The sequence below is a fragment of the Canis aureus genome, chromosome 26, assembly GCF_053574225.1.
Source record: "Canis aureus isolate CA01 chromosome 26, VMU_Caureus_v.1.0, whole genome shotgun sequence".
Taxonomy (NCBI): domain Eukaryota; kingdom Metazoa; phylum Chordata; class Mammalia; order Carnivora; family Canidae; genus Canis; species Canis aureus.
In genome coordinates, this window is record NC_135636.1 from 23,319,997 (window position 1) to 23,345,465 (window position 25,469).

General features: G+C 40.8%; 1 long non-coding RNA gene across 6 annotated transcripts in view; it reads left to right on the forward strand.

The window, feature by feature from the left end:
- Nucleotides 1-25,469, forward strand: part of LOC144298036 (uncharacterized) — a 43,480-nt gene that overhangs the window by 8,282 nt on the left and 9,729 nt on the right. For 2 of the 6 annotated variants that reach the window (XR_013365026.1, XR_013365027.1), the window contains exons 2-3: nucleotides 7,147-7,565; nucleotides 11,567-11,608. This is a non-coding gene — a long non-coding RNA (uncharacterized LOC144298036). Of the gene's footprint in view, nucleotides 1-7,146; nucleotides 7,566-7,640; nucleotides 7,817-11,566; nucleotides 11,609-17,283; nucleotides 24,526-25,469 lie in introns of those variants that run through there. The other 4 variants (XR_013365028.1, XR_013365029.1, XR_013365031.1 and 1 more) reach the window with 3 other exon arrangements.

Genomic DNA, 25,469 nt, shown 5'->3' on the forward strand with positions numbered 1-25,469 from the left:
CCCTCTGCCTGTGTCTCTGCCTCTCTCTTTCTCTCTGTGACTATCATAAATAAATTAAATAAAATAAAAATAAATAAATAAAAAATTGAAAAAAAATAAAAAAAAGAAGAGTCTCAGAGTGTGACGCAGTTCTGAGAAAGACTTGTCCAGGTTGAAGGGGAGTGCTGGTGCCAAAGTTGCCAGTTGGAGTAGCCCTGCATGTCTCAGGAAAGGGCCTTCATCAGCACAGCAGCAGCTGGGCTTCTAGTCAATTACATTCCCCACAGTAGGAGGTCTGAGCAATGCATTTTCTTGGCCCCAACACCTGGCAGTATTTCTTTGCATCACCTCCCTGGGGATGAGTGGGACAGCTTCTCAAATGTCCTCTCTAGATGCCTTACTTTTCACAAGTTAACTGTACAACCCTGGCCTAGCTGACTTGTTGGAAGTTGGAGTGGCCACTATAGACAATAAGCCCCAGGTTTTTTGGGTAGTGTGCTAGAAAAGAGAGAGGGATTGAAGAACAGGTAACTGTTCTAATTATTATTTTGGGGGGGTTTTTTGTTCTAATTATTAATTAAAGAAATAGAAGTTGACCATACTATATCCCCAACTAATTTAAACCTTACTGCTTAAATAAGGAAAGAATAGATAAGTAGAGTTAGTTAGAAATAGAAGCTGGAAAAGACCTTATAATCCATGTTACAGTTAGCTATTAAAGTAAAACCAATATGATATTTTTAAAAATATCTACAAATTCTTTGATATTCTAGTTAAAAGTTTAATTCCTCTCTGTAGAATGGAAGCCAGACGTAGTGACTCTCTTCTAACAAATAGGATGTAGTAGAATTGTGCTACATGACTTCTAAGGCTAGGTCATGCAAAGGAGAGCTTCTCTTCCTCTCCTCCCTGTCTTTCTTCACTTGCTTTGGAGGAAATCAGCCATCACTTCATGAGGATGCTTGAGCAGCTTGTGAAAAGGCACAGGTGAAGAGGAACTGGGGGGCCTGCCACCTAAAACTAGCACATACTTACCAAACATGTATGTTAACCAGCCTGGAAATGGATCCTTTGGCCCATCAAGGCTTCAGATGACAGAAGTCCTGGGCAATATTTAAGATCTCACAAAAGACCCTGAGCTAGAATTGCTAGTCAAGCTGTTCTTGAATTTCTGGCCCACAGAAAATGTAAGGATAATAAATTGTTGTAGGCCACTAAATTGGGCAGTTTGTCTTATGGCAATAGGTAATGAATACAGGCCACAAGAATTTGGAAGTCCGCCTACACATACCCAGTACTATAAAAGAAAATATTACCACTGAGACAATATGGCAAACCCATGGAGGATAGCCATGTCCTTGTTTCCTGCTTTGACTCATAGAGAAGCTGACTCCTCTCTAAGATGACTCCCATCAAAGCCCACCATCCTGGTGCAGCCAGACGCCATCTCTATTCCTAGTGCTGGCCCAAGGCATTGATACTGACTGCTGCCAGTGTTGTGGTCAAGGCTTCTGATGCCCACACAGAGGTCTCTATCTCATGTTGCTGCCAAGCCACTGGCACCAACTCCCATCATCTGAGAAGCCACTGGCAGCAATGCAGCCTTCAATAGGGGGAAGTGGTTCTTGTGTTCACTTGTGCTATGACCGTGCCAGAACCCCAGTGTGGGGGAGGGGTGACAGATAACCATGTGTACAGAACCAGCTCACCAAAAGCTTGGCCTGTGACTAAAGGTGTGGTCCAGATTGCAGTGTTTACCAAGTTAAACAGTCTAAAGCTAGATCAGCATATCAAAAATGACTCAAGCAACAAAGAGAGTTTAGCTATGAACCTGAGCAAGTTAGGGCTAAGGGCATTAATTATGGACAGGGTTCAAAGAGGACAGAAACAAAGCAGACCTGGAAGAGTTCTGGACTTGGGAAGCTTAGAAGTATATACCTATGACCATGGTCTGGGCCCCTGACCCTAAGGGCTGGCTTGAAGCCATCAGGCCCCTTTTTCCCCTATGCATTGCAAGGCTGTAGCTTTTTTTTTCATGTGTAAAGTTCTCACAGAATTGCCAGGGCTCACTCAAACTTGGTCTGATACTGGCAAGGAAGCTTGAAAACTCTTATATTAGTTTAGGTTTCCCCAAAAGAAAGCCCCAAGGCAAGAATTCAAGGTTAATATGGGATGTAATTCCAGGAAGCAGATAGGAGAATAGGGAAGTGAGACTGGGAAGGGAGGCCAGTCAATAAAGAGTGTGTTATCAAGCCAGTGACTACTGCGAACAATTCCACAGGGGAATTCCACAGGGGAAACTCTGGGAGGTGGATGAAGTAGGATGCCTCAGAGAAGCAAGAGGGCTAGAGTATTTGAGGGTATTTATATACTAATTCCAGTCAGCCATTGTTGAAGGCTGCTAGGAGAGGGAGTGTTAATTACTGTGGGGATCAACAGGGATGCCAGATAACTGGTTGATCAGTATTTTATTTGTTTATTGGTCATTTAGTTCTCCCCTTCTGTGAATTGAGCATTCATATCCTTTGCCCATTTTTCTATTGGGCTGCTTATCTTTTTCTTACGGATGTGTGGGAATCACATACATAGTCAGATACTAGTCTTTTCTTTATTATGTGTATAACAAATATCACTTTCCAGATTCTGGTTTATCTTTTCACTTTCTTTATAGTATCATCCAATAAGTAGTTCTTATCTTTAATGCATATGAACTTATCAGTCTTTTCTCAATAGTCTATGCTTTTCATATCTCGTTTAAGAAATCCTTTCCTGGGGATCCCTGGGTGGTGCAGCGGTTTGGTGCCTGCCTTTGGCCCAGGGCGCGATCCTGGAGACCCGGGATCCAGTCCCACGTCGGGCTCCCGGTGCATGGAGCCTGCTTCTCCCTCTGCCTGTGTCTCTGCCTCTCTCTCTCTCCCTCTGTGTGACTATCATAAATAAATAAATAAATAAATAATTTAAAAAAAAAGAAATCCTTTCCTACCTTGAGGTAATAAAGATGATAATTTACCAGGAATTTTTATTTTTTATAGATAGTCTTTAATCCACTTGGAAATGACTTATATGAAGATGTAATATAGGAATTCACTATTCAATTTTTACCATGAAAAATCTCAAACATATACAAAAATAGAATAGTACAGGGGCTCCTGGGTGGCTCAGTGATTGAGCATCTGCCTTTGGCTCAGATCGTGATCCTGGGATCACATGGTCCTGGGATGGATCCCGGGGTCCTGGGATGGAGTCCCACATCAGGCTCCCTGCAGGGAGCCTGCTTCTCCCTCTGCTTATGTCTTTATCTCTCTCTGTGTATCTCTCATGAATAAATAAATAAAATCTTAAAAAAAAATTGGATAGAACAATGAACTCAATACCCAGCTTCAACAATTATTAACTTACTTCAGTTGACCACTGCTGTATAACAGATTATCCCCAAATTTAGCAAATTAAAACAGTTATAAACATTTATTATCTTACACAGTTTCTGAGAGAATTTTAGGACTTTAGGGTGGCTCAGGATCTGTCATGAAGTTGCTGTCATGTTGTTGGCCTGGCTTGCAGACATCTGAAGCCTTAGCTGGGGTTAAAGGATATATACCAAGGTGGCCCTCACCTCTGGCTGGTAAGGTGTTGCTAGGAAGGATCTGTTTCTTGCCACATGGCCACCTCTGCAGAGCAGCTGAAGCGTCCTCACAGCATGGTAGCTGGCTTCCCCCAGGACAAATGATGCAAAAGAGAGCAAGGTAGAAATTGCAGTCACTTTTATAACATAGTCTTGGAAGACACACAAAATCACTTCTACCACACTGTATTTGATAAAATATTCAAGGGGAATATTCAATACTCCCCACATTCAAGGGGAGAGAAATTAGGTTCTACTTTTTAAAGGGAAGAATATCAACCTTAGTGGATGTTTTTAAAATCCATATATAACTCACAACCAGTCTTATTTCAGCTATGCTTCCATCCACTCTCCCTTATAAACTGGATTATTTTGAAGAAAATTTCAGACATATTATTCAGTATAAATACTTTAGCATGAATTACTAAAAGGGTAAGCCTTAAAGAAATGTCATAAACACCATACCATAATCACACAGAAAGTTAACAATAATTTCTAACGTCGCCAAATATATCCAATCAAAATTCAATAGCATTCATTTTCCCCTGATACATTCCTTCTCCTTCTCTCCCTCTCTCTCTTAAAAAAAAAAGTTTAAGACACTTCTGCATAACTCCAGATCCTTTCAGGCTCACCTGTCATTTATTTTTTTTTTAATTTTTTTTAAACTTTTATTTATTTATGATAGGCACACAGTGAGAGAGAGAGAGAGGCAGAGACACAGGCAGAGGGAGAAGCAGGCTCCATGCACCGGGAGCCCGACGTGGGATTCGATCCCGGGTCTCCAGGACCGCGCCCTGGGCCAAAGGCAGGCGCCAAACCGCTGCGCCACCCAGGGATCCCCTCACCTGTCATTTAATCTAACATTCCTGCCCAGATCAGTTCTGCACAGGCTCCAGCCAGCTGCATACAGGTGTGGCCTGGCACTTCTTCAGGGCTTCTCTTTAATGCTGCAGTGTGGGATACTGTAGAAATATGCCTAGTATGTACAACCCAGAAGTGCCATAGACTTAAAACTTTTTTTAAAAAGATTTATTTATTTATTCAGAGAGAGAGAGAGAGAGAAGCAGAGACACAGGCAGAGGGAGAAGCAGGCTCCATGCAGGCAGCCCGACATGGGACTCGATCCCAGGTCCCCAGGATCACACCCTGGGCTGCAGGCGACGCTAAACCGCTGCACCACCGGGGCTGCCCTGGACTTAAAACTTTTTGAGGCACACTTTGACCAATGGAGATGAGAACCAATGGACAATTGCTTTCCCTTTCATCCCCAGATCAACAGTCTGAAGACACAGTGTATGTAACTTCTCACAAGGTCAGTGGGATTAAGGAATCACACTCTTCATGGTGGCCAATTTAATCATGTGCTCCCCCTTAATTCTTGTGCTCCCCTGTTTCACTTATTGTCCCTCATTCCTGCCCTCTGAGATTGCACTCCTCAATAAAGTATTTGCTCATAGCTTTACTGTCAGGTTCTGCTTTCTGGGAGACCCAGGCTAAGACATGGTTGGTTCTAAGCAAGGTCTCCCTGATCATAGGTTTCATCCCCTCCCACTTCTTTTCCCTTGCAATTGTTTGATTATCCTAGTAAATCATAGTTTGTCCACATTTAGATTTTGCTGATCTCTCTTGCTGTGGTGTTTATCATGTTCTCTCATTCCATATATTTCCAAAACTGGTAGTTAGATCTAGAAGCTGGATCATATTTAGGTTTGATATTTTTGGCAAGAATATTTCATGGGTGGAGTTACATACTTCCCATTGCATCACATCAGAAGATATAATGTCAGTTTGTATCTTTATCCATTTTAAGATGGATCAGTAAATTCTGGAGTAGCAATTCTAACCTACCCATTATAAATTCCCCACCAGTTTTTCACCTGATGATTTTAGCAGCCAAACATAATCATGCCCTAGAACTGTACTGTTCAACAGTACAAAGCAACAAGCCACATGTGGCTAAAGGTAATGAAAATTGAACAAAATTAGAAATTTAATTCCTTAGTTACACTAGCCACATTTTAAGGGCTCAACAGCTACAATGGCTACTCTGTTGAACGATGCAAATATAGAATTTTTCCATTATCATGGAATGTTATATTTGACAAAGCTAGCCTAGAACCATTGCTTTATTTCAATTCTGATACTTATTATTTCTAGTATTTAATTTAAATCTATCATCCTTTATATGTTTACCAGCTGTTATTGTACATTCCCTTGTCAACTATTTAGTTGCTCTGAGGTATAGTTCATGGAGTAAAAGCATGATAAATCCTTATTTGCCTTTATGTACCAGTATTCAGGATGATGACATCATTGCCTAGTATCCTCCAGTGTTGACGGAAGCATTTTGTTGTTTTTATTGTTTTAAATATCATCATGGATTCACAAACAACATACCTGCTGTCTTTCAGTTCATTGTAGGTACTGTTCTTTTTGATGTTCACATTTTCCCATGTGCTAAAGGTTGTTTCTTACAGTAGTATTGTATGGGTTTATCTGTTTGAGTTTTTTTTTTATTTCAAACAAGATATTTCAGGCTCTTCCTGTACATTTTATACTCCAGATATGAAATCAAATATTTCAAGTATCCTTGGCTCCTTTTAGAGAAAAATAGTATTTAGAGACCACAATCTGGATGCTAGGGGTACCCCTTCCCAGTGACTTGTGGTTTGGGTTTTTTTTTTAAGTTTACGGAAGTAGAAAATAATCTTTTCTGTTTTTTAAAGAAAATATACCTTAGGTTCACACTGATGTTCCAAATTCAAATTTAGGTCTATGGAGTTGTGGGACCCCTGGCTGGCTCAGGAGAGCATATGACTCTTAATCCTGGGGTTTTGAGTTCAAGCTCCATGTTAGGGGGTAGAGATTAAATAAATAAATATTAAAAAGAAAAGAAAAGGATTATGGAGTTATACTTAATTTCTTGGAGTTCATGTTTGTATCTCCTGGACTTAAATGAGAATCTTAGTTTTTCATGTCATCAAAACAAGTATTCATTTTCTTTGTCCTATACTACTGATAACAATTTCTCATTCACTATCTTGACTGTCATCCCTTAACCTGTGACCTCCAAATTTTATGAATCAATTATTCTCTACCTGCATTTCCTCATTTGAGGAAGTTGCTATTCTCCCACCACCCATGACTTCGTGAACCAGTCAGTCAAGGAACTTAGCCTCCTCTTCTGTGAGAGTGGGAAAGAATCTCAGCTGTGAAGGATTAACACTCCAAGGGTGAAAAAACAAAAACAGAAACAAGACACTCCATGTGTGAAGTTTGGCCAGTGCAAGGTGAGAGGAGGGAACAAGCAAATAATTTTTTCCTTTCACCATTTCAAAACATGGTGGGTTTGCATAACTTTTTAAGAAGACTCCTATGTAACTAAGCAACCAAATATGTTATCTTGAAGCTACAGTGAGGTCAAAAATATACCACCCTGTGGTTGCTTTCCTTCCTTCTCCTTGTCTCTAACTTTTGTTTTGGGATAGTACCTCCCATTAAGACCCTACCATGAAACCTTTGCCTCTTGCTCTGTTCACTAGGAAATCCAAGTAAGGACAATTTCCAAGGATCTTCTCTTCAGAAATGTGAAGAGCAGTGCTGGGAACTTATGTATTTAATAAGCATTCCAGGTGAGTCTTATGATCAGACAAGTATGGCTGACATTACCATTAAGCATCCTCAATCTTCAGATCTCACATCAACAGAAAATGAGCTGCTCGCATTGTACAGAATTCAGAAGAGGAATCCATGCCGGGAACCCTTTAGATATAGCCATGGAGGACAATGAACAAGAGCGATGAGCGCAGAGAATAGCCTGGAGGCAGTGAGATGGACTGAACAAGGATGTTGTCTGCTGCCAAACCAAAGAGCCTTTGCTGCTCCTGTCTTGCAGGAGGAAGTATGCATTATGAACTGGTGACTACTTCCTGATGTTCTCTCTCTGTCTCCTGTTCCAAATGTGAGTATTTATTGAGTGAGGTCTTCCAGTCTTCTTCCAACAATTTGTATGTTTGTGTTATTTGTATGTTGCTAGACAGTGGGGAGCCACAGCTGGCCCTAAATTCGAAGAATGCAGCAAGCTCACAACTGAAGGAACCCCTCTTGCCCTGCCCACACACACCTTGCAGCAGACAGGACATGACTTGAGCTATTTCTGTTTGGAAAGGGGGTGTTTTCATTTCTGTACCCCCAGAAGCATATCATGAGACTGTAAGTATCTTATATGGAATTTAAAAAATTACTGGTAGAGGAGTGGGAAAGTGAGACAAAGAAAGTAAGGCAACCAATATAGGATTCATGATCAAGCCAGCTACTGTTGTGTACAATGGGGGCTTAATCCCATGGGAAACTCTGAGAGCCAGTGTAGAACATGCACTGCAGTGTTAATCCACTGCAAGGAGTTAGGGAGCTGGGGTGTCCATATATCAAGTCCCATGAGTCGTTGGTTGAGAGGAGCTCCCAGGGAGGATGAAATATTAATTCCTCTACACTTTGGGCCTGCTGTGTAAGTGACAAAGACAGAGTAGGAAATAATCAGAGAAAGGCATCATACAAAGGAGCGCACGTGCTGGCAGCTGGAAGCCAGGCCAGTATACGTGAAAGTGGTAAGGACAAGGGGATATAGGCAAAGCATCTGCTTTAAGAACTCAGAGGGTGTCTCATCATTTATGAGCTAGCTTCAGTACCTTAAATGGGGACATTCATTTAAAGTGTAGGCACATGTGTGTGAATGCTGGGCAGTTAAAGAAAATGCAAACTATCTGATTCTGCTTTTCAGAATCACTTTCTCCCATTCCATAGGATTCTGGGGGGACTGTCCCTCCAAAGGCCTCCCCGTCACAGAGTGTACAAATGACCCAAGCGGACCAATCATTGTAGTCATTATAGCAGATACTATTGGTGCCCCAGTCAGATCCCCTTTACTGGCCAGTGCACCCATCCTGCAGTTCAGGTGAGTGTTGCCATTAGAGGCTCACAGCCACAAACTTCTTCAGAGAATTTCCCTCAGGAGGAGGGGGCCAATTTGGCTGGGATATTGTCCCCTCCCACCAGGGGGCATTCCACATCTAAAAGGAGGTACAAAGACAGCTCATCTATCTCATGGGAAGGTGAGGGAGACAATTCTGCAGGCAATTTATACATCAGAACTCCCCCAAGAGATCAGCTGGATCCTCACCTTTGTTAGTTTTTTCCCTGACCCTATCCTGCTTCCCATGCTCCCTTATAGGATTTTCCTGAGAGCATTCCTCCGTTGCTCAGGTTTAAGTCTCAGGCTCTGCGTCCTGGATGCCCAGCTAGGACACAATGATGAATTGGCCCAAAGAAGACATATGGCCCCAGCATAGCTAGAGCCTTTGGGATCATCTCAGAAAGCAGATCTGTCTTTCTCTAAGATTATGAGCTATATATAAGAACAATGTAGTAGATACATGTTCACTCCCTGAAATGTACTTCACTCTACTTCTGATAATATTACATTGGGGATCCCTGGGTAGCTCAGCGGTTTAGTGCCTGCCTTTGGCCTAGGGCGTGATCCTGGAGTCCCTGGATTGAGTCCCACATCAGGCTCCCTGTGTGGAGCCTCTCACTCTCTGTCTCTCATGAATAAATAAATAAAATCTTAAAAAAAAAAACACATAGTACATTGATTTTGGAGGAAGGAAGAAGGAACTACTTTTTTCTTTTATTCTTAGTTCTTTTACTCTGGGTGAAGATGACTTCTTTTTGAGTCCATAGGTGGGCATATGACTCACTATAGCTAATCACATTCTTCAGTGGCCACAGAGATTGTTTGGGGGGTGTCTTATGACCCAGTCAGAGCCACCGAAATATGAGTGAATAGAGAGAAAAATTTTCCCACCCCCACCCTCACCCCCATTTTTAGAGCATCAAGGATGGGGGGAACCTAGGGCTACTAGAGGCCAATCATGAGGAACCTGAGTATAAAACCAACACAGCAGAAGGCAGGATATTGTGGAAAGGCAAAATGAGTTCTGCTTTGACAATGTTGGAGCTCTTGGTTCAAGTTCCACTCAAAGACAATCTCCCTTTAGATGATACTTCTTTGATTTCATAGGCTAATGAGTTCTCTTTTTTGTTTAAACCAGTTTGGGTTGGGTTTTATAACACTTAAAACCAAAGCAGTTATGATGAAATGATGCAAGAAAACATATTGCTGCCATGTGCAGAGCCCCTTGGTGACAATGAAACCTACACACAAAAAAAAAGAAAGAACTAAGAGAAGGAGAAAGAACACGTAGTTGTGGGCTTACCTAAGCATCAGGATCCTGACATTCCTGAAGCATATTGCTCCTTTGGGTTCCTAGTTATTTGAACACCAACTTCCCTTTTTTGCTTAAAGGAGTAAGAGCTAAGCTTTATCATTTTCAAAGGAAAGAATTCTTTTTTTTTCCAAAGGAAAGAGTTTTGACGGACAATACCTTTTTCTCAATTTTCCTTTGAGTCATTTTTTCTTTATTGAATTACTCACTATTTATATATTAGACATTGATCTTTTGCCCATTGTTTACTGTAAATAATTTATTCCAATCCACCACTTGTCTTTACTTTGTTTATAATATTTCTCATTATCTATAAGATTGTAATTTTATGGGTTCTAGATCAATAAGCTTAACCTTTATCATGTTTGGATTATTAGACATGATTCTTTTGGTTGAGAGTATTAGAAACCCAACTCAATTTAGTTCAAATTAAAAAGTTTATTGGCTAACAAAATTGGGAAATCTAGATGTATTTGGTCCTGAGCCACAACTAGATCATAATTCCAACAATGTCATTTAGGATAACTTCTCTCTTAGTCTAGGAGCTCTCTGGGTTTCTTTCCTATTAAAGTTCTTTTTGGGGGATCCCTGGGTGGCGCAGCGGTTTGGCGCCTGCCTTTGGCCCAGGGCGCGATCCTGGAGACCCGGGATCGAATCCCACATCGGGCTCCCGGTGCATGGAGCCTGCTTCTCCCTCTGCCTATGTCTCTGCCTCTCTCTCTCTCTCTCTGTGACTATCATAAATTAAAAATAAAATAAAATAAAGTTCTTTTTGCCTTGTTGGAAACATGGGCCATATTCTTTTTTTTTTTTTAAGATTCTATTTATTTATTCATGAGAGACAGAGAGAGAGGTATAGATATAGGCAGAGGAAGAAGCAGGCTCCATGCAGGAAGCCCAATGTGGGACTTGATCCCGGAACCCCAGGATCACGCCCTGAGCTGAAAGCAGACACTCAACCACTGAGCCACCCAAGTATCTCATGGGGCATATTCTTACACTTGATGGTTCCAAAGGAAGAGAGAAAGACTGTATGATGGTTTAGATATAGGAATCCCGGGAAAGCCTGTTAACCTGTTATGGGAACTCTGGCCAATATGTATTATATATTGATTCCTTTGTCTAATGGCTGGATCAGTCATTTCAAACTGTTCAGAATCTGCTCCACATGGATTGTAAGAGTTTTGTCATGGAAGAATGAAGGAAAGGAAAACTTGATAAGCATACAGTAGCTATCAACTCTGCCTCTTGTGTTTTGCTTATGAAAACCTTTTTCTCCTCAAATTATGGTTATATATATTTATATGTATATGTGTGTGTTTATTCTTTTCTAATTCTATTTATCCTTAACTTTTATTTATTTATTTTTAAGATTTTATTTATTTATTCATGAGAGAGAGAGAGGCAGAGACAAAAGCAGGAGGAGAAGCAGGCTCTATGCAGGTACCCCGATGTGGCACTTGATCCCGGAATCATGCCCTGAGCCAAAGGCAGACACTCAACTGCTGAGCCGCCCAGGCATCCCTCTTTTACTTTTAGAAAATCTGTGGGGCACCTGGCTAGCTCAATCAGTGGAACACATGACTCTTGATCTTAGGGTTGTGGGTTCAAATCCTACATTGGGTGTAGAGATTACTTAAAATAAAATCTTTTAAAAATTTTTGTATTTTCATTTTAGATCTGTATTCTACTTGGAAGGTATTTTTATTGCTGGCACAAGGTAGGAAATCTAACTTAATCTTTTCCCATATGTAAGACCTATTATTTCAAAATCAAAACCATATGTTGAATAGTGTCCTTTTCCCCACCAATTAGAAATGACACATTCATTTCAAACTAAATTCTACATTTTTGTGAGTCTGTTTCTTGACTAGGCATTGTTCCATTGATCTAGCTTTCTATTTCTGTAATAATACAATGTTGTGGGCAGCCCCGGTGGTGCAGCGGTTTGACGCTGCCTGCAGCCTGGGGTGTGATCCTGGAGACCCGGGATTGAGTCCCACATCATGCTCCCTGTGTGGAGCCTGCTTCTCCCTCTGCCTGTGTCTCTGCCTCTCTCTCTCTGTGTCTATAACTAAATAAATAAAATCTTTAAAAAAAATTAATAATAACACAATGTTGTTTAAGTAACAGTTAACTTCTTTGGGAAGTTAACTTTTTTGCTTGGTATTAAACTACTTCTAACAGGCATGTTTTGGGATGTTCTCTTTGCTTCTATTCTCCATTGATCTGATTCTGTCAAATTTTTTAAATTTATTCAATAATTTTATTTTTTAAAAGATTTATTTATTTATTTATTTATTCATGATAGACATAGAGAGAGAGGCAGAGACACAGGCAGAGGGAGAAGCAGGCTCCATGCTGGGAGCCCGACGAGGGACTCGATCCCGGGACTCCAGGATCGCGCCCTGGGCCAAAGGCAGGCACTAAACCGCTGAGCCACCCAGGAATCCCTATTCAATAATTTAAAATTTCATTTTAATTTGTTAATTTTTACCAAAGCAACAAATTAAAATGATTTAAAAGGTAAAATAGCATCACAAAGCTCATAATGAAAAGCGTAACTCTCCTTCTTGATCCCGCCTAACCTATGTGCTGAAATTATTTCGCCTGGTCTTTCTTTCTTTCTTTCTTTCTTTCTTTCTTTCTTTCTTTCTTTCTTTCTTTCTTTCTTTCTTTCCTGCTCTCCTTATTTTTTTCTTTCTTTCTTTTTTTAGATTTTATTATTTTTTTAAGTAATCTCTACACTCAACATGGGGCTGGAAGTCATAACCCCTAAGATCAAGAGTCGCACGCTCCACTAACTGAGCCAGCCAGGTGTCCCTATCCTTATTTCTTTTTATTGTTTTTATTTTTAAGATTTTTATTTATTTGAGAGAGAGAGAATGAGGTAGGAAGGGACAAGGGAGAAAGAGAGAGAAACCCCAGCACGCTCCACATTCAGCACAGAGCCTGATGCAGGACTCAGTGTCATGACCCTGAGATCATGACCTGAGCTAAAATCAAGAGCCCAGGTGCTCAGCTAACTGCTCTACCCAGATGCCCCTCCATCCTTATTTTTATTTTTTTTTAATTTTTTTTAATTTTTTAAATTTATTTATGATAGTCACACACAGAGAGAGAGAGAGGCAGAGGGAGAAGCAGGCTCCATGCACCGGGAGCCCGACGTGGGATTCGATCCCGGGTCTCCAGGATCGTGCCCTGGGCCAAAGGCAGGCGCTAAACCACTGCGCCACCCAGGGATCCCGATCCTTATTTTTAATGAGAATGCTTATAATGCTAATTTTTTACTTTTTAATAAATTAACAAGTCAGCAAGAAAGTAAAGCAGAGAAAGGAAAAAAAGAAGAAAAGAGGGATCCCTGGGTGGCGCAGCAGTTTGGTGCCTGCCTTTGGCCCAGGGCGTGATCCTGGAGACCCGGGATCGAATCCCACATCGGGCTCCCAGTGCATGGAGCCTGCTTCTCCCTCTGCCTGTGTCTCTGCCTCTCTCTCTCTCTCTCTGTGACTATCATAAATAAAAAATAAATAAAAAAAAGAAAAGAAAAAAAGAAGAAAAGAAAAGAGAAAAGAAAGGAAAAGGCAAACCATAGGCATACTTATCTATTTTGTCCATTCTGTCAGTTCCCGAAAGATGCTAAAATGGCTCATTATGATTGTGGAAATTTCTACTTTTTCTTCTAGTTCTATTTAGCTTTTCATATTGAGGACCACATTAGGTACCTACAAATTTAGAATAATTATATTTTCCTGGAAAATTGAACATTTCAGCATTAAGGAAAGTCTCTAGAAATACTGTTTGCTTAAAGTCTATTTTGTCTGATATGAATATATCTACACTAGTTTTCTTTTGGTTAGCATTTACCCATCCTTTTATATTCAGCTTTTCTCCATCTTTCTTTGTGTTTTCATGACCTTTATGAAGAGTACTAGCTAGATATTTTATAGAATTGTCCTTCAGTTTGAGTTTTGCCTGATGTTTGCTATTTGGGGGAAGAATAGCACAGAGGTGAAATGTCTTTCTGATCATGTGATATCAGGGAACACATAATATCAACACAACTTCTTACTGATAATGTTAACCTCAATCATTTGGTCAAGGTGTAATTTGTCATGTTTCTATGTTGTAAAGTTACTGTTTTTTCTGCTTTCCATATTCTGTTATTTGGAAATGAGTCACAAAGTTGAAGGGAACAAGGAAAGGAACTAAACTCTACCTTCTGCAAAAAAGGGAGAATGTCTACTTATATTATTTGAAATTCTTCTATAAAGATTTGTCCCTTCTCCCCCATTTGTTTATTTATTCAACCATCTTATTTATACAAGTATGTACTCATGTATATTTGTTTTATACTTTGGGTTATAATTCAGTACCACATTATGTATTTTGTTTCCCACTTTATATTATTTTATTTTTTAGCTTTGGCCATTGGGAACACCTCCAAGTTGGCTCTGGTATCCCTCTGATATGTCCCATCCTTTATTGTTGTTTTTGTAGTTTTTGAACACTTCCTTAATTTCTAGTACTACAAAATGCTCCGGGCTCATCTTATATTTTCCTTGTCTGAGCTTTAAATTTAGGCATTTCTCCAAAGAGCCCAGAGAGTTTTACTGGTGGAGAGTATTAGAAACCAAGATCTGGGTACTGAGGGTACTTGTTTCTCCTGGGATGTCACTGCTCCCAGGATCTCTTAGCAAGAATTAGGAAATATGTATGTATACTGACCTGCATAGGTACACGTTTGTTTCTAAATTTATCTCTATATCTATCTGTGTGTGTGTCTGTGTGTGTATACATATATATATGAGTTCATGTTGATTGTCTATATTGTGCTGAGTTCCTGAGACCTTTCCAACTAGAACCTTGTGACCTTTGATTCTGGGAAATTGGATTATCCCCTTGACAATTTCCTCTCCTGATTTTCTCATCTCATCTATCTCTGTATGTCTTTCTATGTGTCTGTCCTTCTCCTTTCTCTGTCTCTATCTCTGTGTTTCTGCCTTTCTGTTTTTGTCTGTCTCTCTGTTTTTCTGTCTCTGTCCCTATCTTTTTGTCTCTGTCTCTTCTTCTATCTCAGTTTAGCTGGTGTTTCAAGGATGTGCTGGGCAGGTTCTTATTTGCTCATGTACTCATTCCCTGCCTGGCCCTACTGTGCTTACATCCTTTGAGCTATGGGAGGCTGTGACAGAAAACGGAAAGGTGAAAAGAGTGGAGACCAGGGTATTCCTCCCTGTTTCTATCTGTGTTCAGTGGTGTCTCTAGCAAAGGCCGAATCTCCTGCTGGGTTACTCCTACCATGATTTCCCTTTCTGCTGGCAGACTCCAGCTTCTGGAGTAACATCACCTCTAGTAATATCACTTCATACCTTTCTCTTCCAGTCCTGGAGATGATGGTAGCTTCATGCTGCAGCTAATCTCTTGGCATCTCATTTGGCTCTTGTAACTCTTCTGCCACTATTGCGTTGAATTCTCTAAATTAATGTTCTTCTGTTGAACTACCTTGCCTCTGATCGATTTTCTTATCTGAACTTTGATAAAAAGGGCAAAGAGGACTTGGGCTTCCTGACCTATTCTTCTAGTAATCATATTATTTTTCTCCTGTTTAATCTCTCTCTCTCTCTCTCTCTCTCTCTCTCTCTCGGTACTTTCTATGGAGATTTTTTTCAATGTAATCTTTTAAACTTTCAATTTTTAAAAAAGTTTTTGCTATAACATTTTGACATCTAAAATCTTTTTTATGCTTGTTAAATGTTCCTTTTTATATATAGCATCCTAATCTTGTTTCATGGATATAAGATCTCTAATTTCTCTGGGAATATTAATTATAGTAGATTCTTACAAATTTTTTTTCTGTTCTTTGTCATTTTTTTCTGTTTCCTCAAGTTCCTTTTCTTTCTGTTTGTTCAGGTCTCTGATTTCCATATTAGCAGCTTTCCATATTAGGTGACCTATGGCCCTCTGTTCATATGCACAAGAACTGGAGCTTTGTGTTTGTAGATGTTTATTGATTGTGGCTTCATAGGCTTGGGGGAAACCTAGAGGTTTCATTGGGGGATCCCCCAAAATGCCAATTTTTGAATGTATTTTTCTCCAGACCCATCAATTTCTCTAGCAAAGGCACTTCCTATCTTCTGCCTGCTGGTGGGGAGCATTTGTGTGAGTAGGAAAGAAAGAGTGGTGGTATCTGTCTGGCTCAGAGGAGGGGATGACGCCAGGCTCTCCATTCATAATACAGACTTCACTCCATTCCCCAGTATCCACTCCAACAGCCTCATTCTCTGCTATGTGTCTCATCTCCCTAAAGTGAGAGTTTGGGGTCCAACCTTTCCAAATGGCAAATTTTAGTTTTCTGTCCTAGTAGAGAAGGACCAAGATTTTCAACTGTGTCTTCCTGTTCCAGCTTGAACCTTCACTCATGACATCAGAGCTATGTGGTATTTCCAGTCTCTGAGCATTTCTGGGGGTACTGAAGCACAAATTGGTTTTCCTCTTGTTGGCTCACTCCCATTTACCTGGCACAACTGAGAAAACTAAAAGAAATGTTAAAGCAAACTTCTGAAATCAAGAGATTATGAACATATATCGAATCGTATTTAAATCCTTAAGGAAGGAACCAGCACGTTAAAAAAAAAAAAAAAAGAAAAGTGGTTTGCCAATGCTTGAAAAACAGAAGTGTGTGAGTGTTTGTGCACAAACATAGAGTTAATGAAAGGAATGCCAAAGATAATTTGTTAGGTAAGATTCAAGTCTGGCTAACTTTCTACAGGGCAATAAAATTCGGTATTTAGCTACACAGCAGTCTATAACACCACAGAATCGATTGGTTTCTAAAGTTAAACTATAACTATATAGGACCAAAAAACTGGCCCTTCCTTCAATAGCTGCAGATCCATTAGATACATTGTGGTAATGAATTACATTCCCCATACACAAGGTTCTACTTCCATTAAACAGGGTTTGTGGAGGTGTTTTTCAAGGTACGAGAAAGCAGTCAACTATAACTTTACCTCTTTTCCAAGTGTAGACTCATTTTCTCTTTCTCCCCTATGTCAGGTGAGAACATCTAATATATTATTGACATTTGTTAGCCTGGGCTTGCCTGCCTCAATACCTGTTCTTTTTATCTTTGTGGAGTCTGTGCTATTTTCTTTTCTTTTTAATTTACTGTTATTTTAGTGAGGTTTGGAAAGGAAGCAGGCAAAAACACCTCAGCACAATTCCTCTTTTTTTAGACTACACATTTCTTTCTGCTCTCTGTTTTCCAAGACTTTTTTGGAAGCACCTGGCCTACTACTATAGACTTATTATTACTTTCCCTCTTTCATACCTTTTCTGGATTTTGTTTGGCCTCTGCAGTAGGAATGACAGTGTGTATTCATATATTCTGTTTGCCAGCTTGTTTTCAGCATTTTCCTGATCATATCAGCTGTTTGGTCTCAAATATCAAACAACTCCCTACCTTTGTGGATGGAAGCAACTGGTTCCCATTATTCAGAAAAACAGTCCTGTATCATTGCAAGAATTAGTAGGTATCTTGTCTCCCAACCTCTTCACCCACTTCTTACTTGTTCCTTTCCACCTGTGGAAGGTAGACATTTGTTTGATGGTATTCTGGCCCTTTTTTTTTTCTTTTGTCTCAGAAGAATAACCTTTTTACATTTTAACTGTATTGCCTTATGGGTGTGGGACCACTATTCACATAAATTGCTCACAGAGTCCTTTGGAAGCGCCTCCCCTCGGCTTTTCAAACTTGAATGGGCATAAGTAGCACTAGAGGGAGCCAGTTACAAATGTCAAATCCCAGACTCCACCCCCCAGAAAATACACCTTGTATTCTACCTTATATGTCAAACGTGGGGCAGCACCAGCCTCAAATGAGTAATGCACCAGATGGATTACAATTTGTTGAACGAAAATAAATATATTCATGTATATTAACACAAAACATTTTAGAGAGCACAGAAAAGAAAGTTCTTCATAGAAGAATGCCAACTAACCAATGTAGAAGGAATGACAGAAATAGAAAAGTCATTTTAGAAACATTCTAGTAATATGTAGCTCAGACAGGAATCATCAAGTAAAGATAAACCCATTACAATGAAAGGGGTTGAGAAAAAGGATAATCAAAAGATCTCAAAGTATCACCCAAAGAATATTTACTAATAGCAAAGAGGAAAAGGTACCTTTACCATCTGGTACCAGGTCACTATCTTGACCAGTGGGTTACACTTAGCAACATTGCTAATGTGACATACTGGCAGTTGATGATGGAGATGGACACAGGTCACTTAATATTTCAACCAAAAACATGAACCCAGATTTACTTTTTTAAAGATTTTATTTATTTTATTTTAGAGAGAGAGCCCACAAGTGGGGAGAGGAGCAGATGGGGAGGGAAAGGTCAGAGAGGGAGGAAGAGGGACAAGGAGACTCTGCACTGAGCACGGAACCCAACTCGGAGCTCAGTCCCGGGACCCTGAGATGATAACCTGAGCTAAAACCAAGAGTTAAGTGCTTAACTGACTAAGCCACCCAGGCACCTCAAGTCTAGATTTATTTTTAAGAAAATCAAGTAAAATCAGGGCCCTCTGCATTATAATGTCATAGCGATTTTATTTTTTTAAGATTTTATTTATTTATTCATAGAGATACAGAGAGAGAGAGAGAGGCAGAGACACAGGCAGAGGGAGAAGCAGGCTCCATGCAGAGAGCCCGACGCGGGACTCGATCCAGGGTCTCCAGATCACACCCCAGGCTGCAGGTGGCACTAAACCACTGCACCACCGGGGCTGCCCCTCATGGCGATTTTAAACACAATGGCTTATTTAATGGACACAATCAATACTTGGAAATTTTCAGTTCCATTCTACTACAGCCTCCTTTATTTTCTGAAAGTGACCAGGGAAGATTCATGCAGTCCCTTCAGGATCCTTCATTCTCCCTCTGGAAATGTTACCATCCAGGACTCTGTCATATGAAAAGAATGAGCATGGTCTCTGCCCCATTTCTTATGTCTTTGTTAAGTGTATCCAATGTCAAGGTCACTCTGTGCTAATGCTGCTGAAATATACCTTGAGGGCACTTTCTTTATGATGGTCCTAAAGGGACCAGTTTAGACTTTTAGCATCTCACCAAGATTTCCTGATATTTAACCATCCTTTTATTTCATAAACTTGCCTGTAGTGTGTAATTCTTTGACTTATAGCTGACTTTTTAAAAAAAGATTTTATTTATTTATTTATGAGAGGCAGAGAGAGAGAGAGAGGCAGAGACACAGGCAGAGGGAGAAGCAGGCTCCATGCAGGGAGCCCGATGTGGGACTCAATCCCAGGACTCGATTCCGGGACTCCAGGATCACACCCTGGGCTGAACAAAGGCAGGCGCTAAACCACTGAGCCACTCAGGAATCCCCTATAGCTGACTTTTAAAACAAGTTTGTTGTGATGAAATATACATAACATAAAATTTACCAATTTTAAGTGTGTAGCTCGGTGGCCTTAAGTAAACTCACATTGTCGTGCAACCATCACAATATGCATCTCCACAATGGTTTTTATCTTCCCCAAATAAAACTGTGTACCTATTAAACAGTATCTCACCATTTCCCCCTCTGACCCTAGCAACCATCATTTTATTTTATGTCTCTATGACTACTTGGAATCCCTCAGCTAAGTAGAATCATATGGTATGTTTTTTTGGGTGTGTGTGGCCGGCTTATTTCACTTGGCATAATTTCCTCAACATTCATCTATGTTTCAGCAGATGTCAGAATTTCTTTACTTTTTGAGGCTGAATAGTACTCCCTTGTATTTATAAGGATATTTATGTTCAGCCCAAAGTGTCTCTATCATAGGTTGAAATTAGATTCTGAGATGGAGCTTGGGGTGCAAGATATTTATTATGGGAAAGAAGGAGGCAGAAGCCAGACTGAGAGAAGGAAGAAGTCCAAATGTGGTGCAGGCCCAGTAAAACCTCCGCCAGTCCAGCAGGGAATTTCTGAATGAGCACTGCCCAGTAGTGTGTGCTGGTTTATGACCCTGGGAGCTTCCTGAGTGTAATCTGAAACTGGGTCCCAAATGCAAAGAGCAGGGAAAGACCAAAGAAAGAAGCAGAGCACTTCAAGTTGGTAGGTGGCAGTTTTAATAAGCAAAAGGGAAATTACATATAAGGTTTATCTTGAGCAGCAGCAAGACAAGTAGACCCCCACACCTGCCCACCAAATCTTCAAAGTTTATACAGAGGTCTTAACTGGGTTCAGGCACATATACCATGCACATATTCTCAACACCACATCACTATCTCAAGGCTATGTCCTTGGAGCAAACTCTGGAAGTAAGAAGGGCAAGCGGAACCCATATTCCAAGGAGAGGGGAGGGAGGGAGGAGCCTTCAATTGCCCAGGTCCAGCTCACAGGTCAACTGGTGGTCATGTCTTTTCGATGACCTTTCTCAGCAGAGTGTCCCACGTTGAGCCAAAAAAGCCAGGCCTGTACACCCTCCATCTGATCCAGTCTCTAGGTAGGCTGCTTCAGGAAGGGCATGGCCTTGGAAGAGTCAACTATGGCTGAGGTAGACACCCTGAAGGAGCTGACAGCTAGCTGCTGACCATGCTGTCTGCAGCTGGGCAGCAAGTCTTCCTTATTGGAGCAGTAAATCTCCATGTCTGCCACAATTCACCCATCTTACTGGGGTGGTGAGGATTTGATTTATTGCAGAAAATAAGTAAAGAGGATTTTTTTTTCAGCTTTGGGCATTTACAATAGATTATAGCATAATAGATTATGCTGCAGATTGATAAGCTTCAAAGCAGGGCATCGTCAAAAGGGAAATAATTTTCTAAATTCCTATAGCTCTCATTTGATATACCAAGAGCTACTAGATTGGAGCATTACTTCCATTGTGTGCTTTCAAAACCTAGGCCTTGGAATGTCCACCGGAAAAAGGACAGACTCTTCAATAAATGGTGTTGGGAAAATTGGACAGCCACATACAGAATGAAACTGGACCATTCTCTTACACCATACAGAAAGATAAAATGGTTGAAAGATATAAATGTGAGACGAGAATACCTCAAAATCCTAGAGGAGAACACAGGCAACAACCTTTTTGAACTTGGCCATGGCAACTTCTTGCAAGATACATCTATGAAGGCAAGGAAAACAAAAACAAAAATGAACTATTGGGATTTAATCAAGATAAAAAGCTTCTGCACAGCAAAAGAAACAGTCAACAAAACTAAAAGACAACATACAGAATGGGAGAAGATATTTCCAAATGACATACAGATAAAGGGTTAGTATCCAAGATCTCTAAAGAACTTATCCAAGTCAACACCCAAGAAATAAATAATCCAATCATGAAATGGGCAGAAGACATGAACAGAAATTTCTCCAAAGAAGACATACACATGGCCAACAAGCACATGAGAAAATGCTCCACATCAGGGAAATACAAATCAAAACCACAACAAGATACCACCTCACACCAGTGAGAATGGTGAAAATTAGCAAAACAGGAAACAACAAATGTTGGCGAGGATGTGGAGAAAGGGGAACCCTCTTGCACTGTTGGTGGAAATGCAAACTGGTACAGCCACTCTGGAAAACAGTGTGGAAGTTCCTCAAGAAGTTAAAAATAGAGCTACCCTATGACTCGGCAATTGCACTACTGGGTATTTACCCCAAAGATACCAATGTAGTGAAACGCTGGGACATCTGCACCCCAATGTTCATAGCAGCAATGTCCACAATAGCCAAACTGTGGAAGGAGCCACAGTGTCCTTCGACAGATGAATGGATACAGAAGATGTGGGATATATATATATAGGTATATTATTCAGCCATCAGAGAAAATGAAAACCCACCATTTGCTTTGATGTGGATGGAACTGGAGGGTATTATGCTGAGTGAAATAAGTCAGTCGGAGAAGGACAATCATCATATGGTTTCAGTCATATGTAGAATATAAGAAATAGTGAAAGGGATTATAAGGGAAAGGAGGGGAGGTGAGTGGGAAAAATTAGAGAGGGAGACAAACCATGAGAGACTCCTAACTCTGGGAAACAAACAAAGGATTGCAGAAGGGGAGGTGAGTGGGGGGAAGGAGTAACTGGGTGATGGGCATTGAGGAGGGCACTTGATGGGATGAGCACTGGGTGTTACACTGTATGTTGGCAAATTGAATTTAAAAAATGTAAAAAAAATACCATATGAGTCCCCTCATATGTAGAATTTTAGAAACAATACAAACTAATATGGTGGGAAAAAGAGAGGCAAACCAAGAAACAGATTCTTAACTATAGAGAACAAAGTGATAGTTACCAGAGGGAAGGTAGGTGGGGAGATGGGTTAGAGAGGGGATGGGTATTAGGGAGTGCACTTGTGCACTGAGTGTTGTGTGCATGTGTTGAATTACTAAATTCTAAACCTGAAGCTAAGGATGCCTGGGTGGCACAGAGGTTAAGCATCTGCCTTCAGCCTGGAGCATGATTCTGGAGTCCCAGGATCGAGTTCCACGTCAAATTCCCTTTATGGAGCCTGCTTCTCTATATGCCTATGTCTCTGCCTCTGTGTGTGTGTGTCTCTCATGAATAAATCTTTAGGAAAAAAAAATAAACCTGAAGTTAATATTACACTAAATGTTAACTAACTGAAACTTAAATAAAAACTTGAGAGAAATAAAATAAAATAAAAATCCCTTTACTCATTAAAAACAAACAAAAAACAAAACCTAGGCCTTGGCCTGAAGGTATTATGGAGAGGAAGGGGAGAGAGAGGACGTGGAATGCATGGGCCCTAGTCTCTCCATTCTAGGCTTTAGCCTGGAGAAAAAGACAGTTTGAGAATTCAGCTAGGCCCCAGGGGCAGGAGGAATCACTCCATCCCACATTGGGGTTCTAGGAGAAAGCCATGTAGAAAAGTGATTCTTGAACCTGGTCAAGGGCAGTGTGTAAAGGGGCCAAGAAGGGATACGGCTTTTACTGGGCTCTTGTGATTCCCATGATCCCTGGTGAAGCAATGCTAGCTAGGAGCCCGGGGGTCTGTCATGGAGCAGCAAGCAGGGGCTTCTGGGTAGACTGATCACTAAGGAGGGGGCAGAGGAGGCAGGACAGGGACTCAGAAGTGTCCAAAAGGCAAGCAAAAGCCAATGAGATGCTAAGTCATCAGACCCAGCTCAAACTGAGAAAGAAAATGGGTTTTATCAGCTATGGATGCCAGCAGGTAGAAGATAAGTCCACTTCCGCTTGGTCACCCAGATGTCTTCTTTGAGAACAGGATGGATGAGAAAACTTAAGAATCTGAACTTTAATTCCTAAAAAGATTCTTTTAGTCATGCTTCTACTCTATAACAAACTATCTCAAAACCCAATGACTTTGAACAAGCTTAGATTCATAGGTTTGAGGTTCCATTGCAGCTCTGTTGCTTCAATTAGAATCAACTGGAGTTGGCTCCAGGCCATGGGAGGTTCCACAAGTCTCCTCATTATGGGACTAGCAGTTACTAGGATATGCTCTTCTCGTGACAGAAGACAGGATTGCAAAAGGCCAAGCCGTACTATACTCACATTTAAATCCTCTTCTCAGAGCACCTGGGTGGCCCAGTCTGTTAAGTGTCTGACCCTTGTGGTTTCTGCCCAGGTCCTGATCTCAGGGTTGTGAGATCAAGCCCCATGTCAGGCTCCTTGCTTGGCTTGGAGTCTGCTTAGGATTCTCACTCCCTCTCCCTCTGCCCCTCTCACTCGTGCTCATTTTCTCTCTAAAGTAAATAAATCTTTAAAAATAAAGCCTCTATTCTCATGGGGTGGCTGGGTGGCTCAGTCAGTTAAGGTCCAACTCTTGGTTTTGGCTCAGGTCATGATCTCAGAATCATGATATGGAGCCCCCAGTGCAGAGTTCTCTCCCTCTCCCTCCCCATATGCCCCTTCCCATGCTCTCACTCTCTCTCTCTCAAATAAATAAAATCTTTAAAGCCTCTTTTCTCATACCATATCTACTAACATTCCATTGGCCAAAGTAAGTCTCAGCCAAGTCCAAAGTCCATGGCAAAGGAATGAATAATGTATGCCAGGGAGGGAATAAATAATTGGGAATAATAATCCATTCTATTACAGGAACTAGGCATTACCTAAAAGAACTATCCAGATAATTATATTAGACTATTTTTTTCTTGCTATCCAGTAGATGAGACTTGTCTTGGGTCAAGTTCCCCAAAAAACAGAACTTGAAGTGGGCTTTTTTTTTTTTTTCACCCAACATCACCAAATAATTTATTTGGAACCAGAATTAAAAGAACATTTGACAGTTCTCTGAACATTTGACAGTTATGAAACATGTTTATTCTGATCCAGTTGTACAACTAATCCAGGACAAATTGCCAAATAAATTTTACATTATTTCTTCATGACGGGTTTGTCCAAGATTTGGGATCTTCAAATTTGAAGTCAGGGAACGTATTCATGTCTGCTTTACCATACATTTGCTTAAGCTTAAAAAGCTCCTTCTCCAGGTCTTGCTGGTACTCTGGGCCAGTATCAACAGGTCCTCCAGATGTCTGGCGTTTAGTTCTATATTCTCTAATCTTGTCCACGAAGAGTTTCTGTACAGGATCAAGTTCCTTGGTAAATGCCACTGCTGTAACACCAATGTTTTTCCTCAAATGGACTGAGACTGCAGATCGAATGAGAGAGGAGAACCTGAAGAGCCTCTGAAGAATCATGGTGATTCTGTTACTTGCACTCAGCGTGGAGCCGCCGGAGTCGAAGTGGGCATTTTTGTGTACCTAATTTACTGAGAAAGTACTCTCAGAAGAACCATGTCAGGAGAAAAGACAAGGATAAACAGGGGGAAGGAGGAAGATCAGGAATGAAGAATGTATCAAGGAAAGTACTCTCAGAAGAAACATGTCAGGAGAAAAGACAAGGATAAACAGGGGGAAGGAGGAAGATCAGGAATGAAGAATGTATCAGGGAGAGACTGATGAGTGGAATGTCAACTGGAGACTGGCTTCAGCCTAATTCCACAGGAGAGCTCTGGAGTGAGAATCATACCATCAAGTTATCCCCTTTGAGGCCAGAGCTAGGCTTTTTTTACCCCTATGTCAGTACATCATAGGTTGTCTCCCTCTTCCTGGGGCGAGTTTAACCTCCCAGGCATTTCTTTGTGAGGTGGCAGCTATAGACCAACGGCAATTCTCTGAAGAAGTGTGCAGCTATGATCCCAGGTCAAAATTCAGCAACTAGGAGTTGTGTGTGCTAGCTAGGTTAAGGGGATCTGGCAGGGGCACAACATCATCTCTAATACATGGCCTGTGAAAGGCCATATCAAAATAAAATCACTTTGTTTTCTTTCTATGTTTCATAGCAAATACTGCTGTTTCTTTCCATTCTCCCCATTCCTTTACCAAAAAGAAAAATGAACAAGATAATCTTGCTGATCCAGATTAAAAATTCAATTTCTCAGACTCCTTTCTAACTAGGCATGGCCATATAACTAGGTTCTGGACATCACATGAAAGCAAACTGTCATATGGAAGCTTCCTGAGGAGAGAGCTGGTGTCACCCTTTGCTCCTTTTTGTCCTTCCCT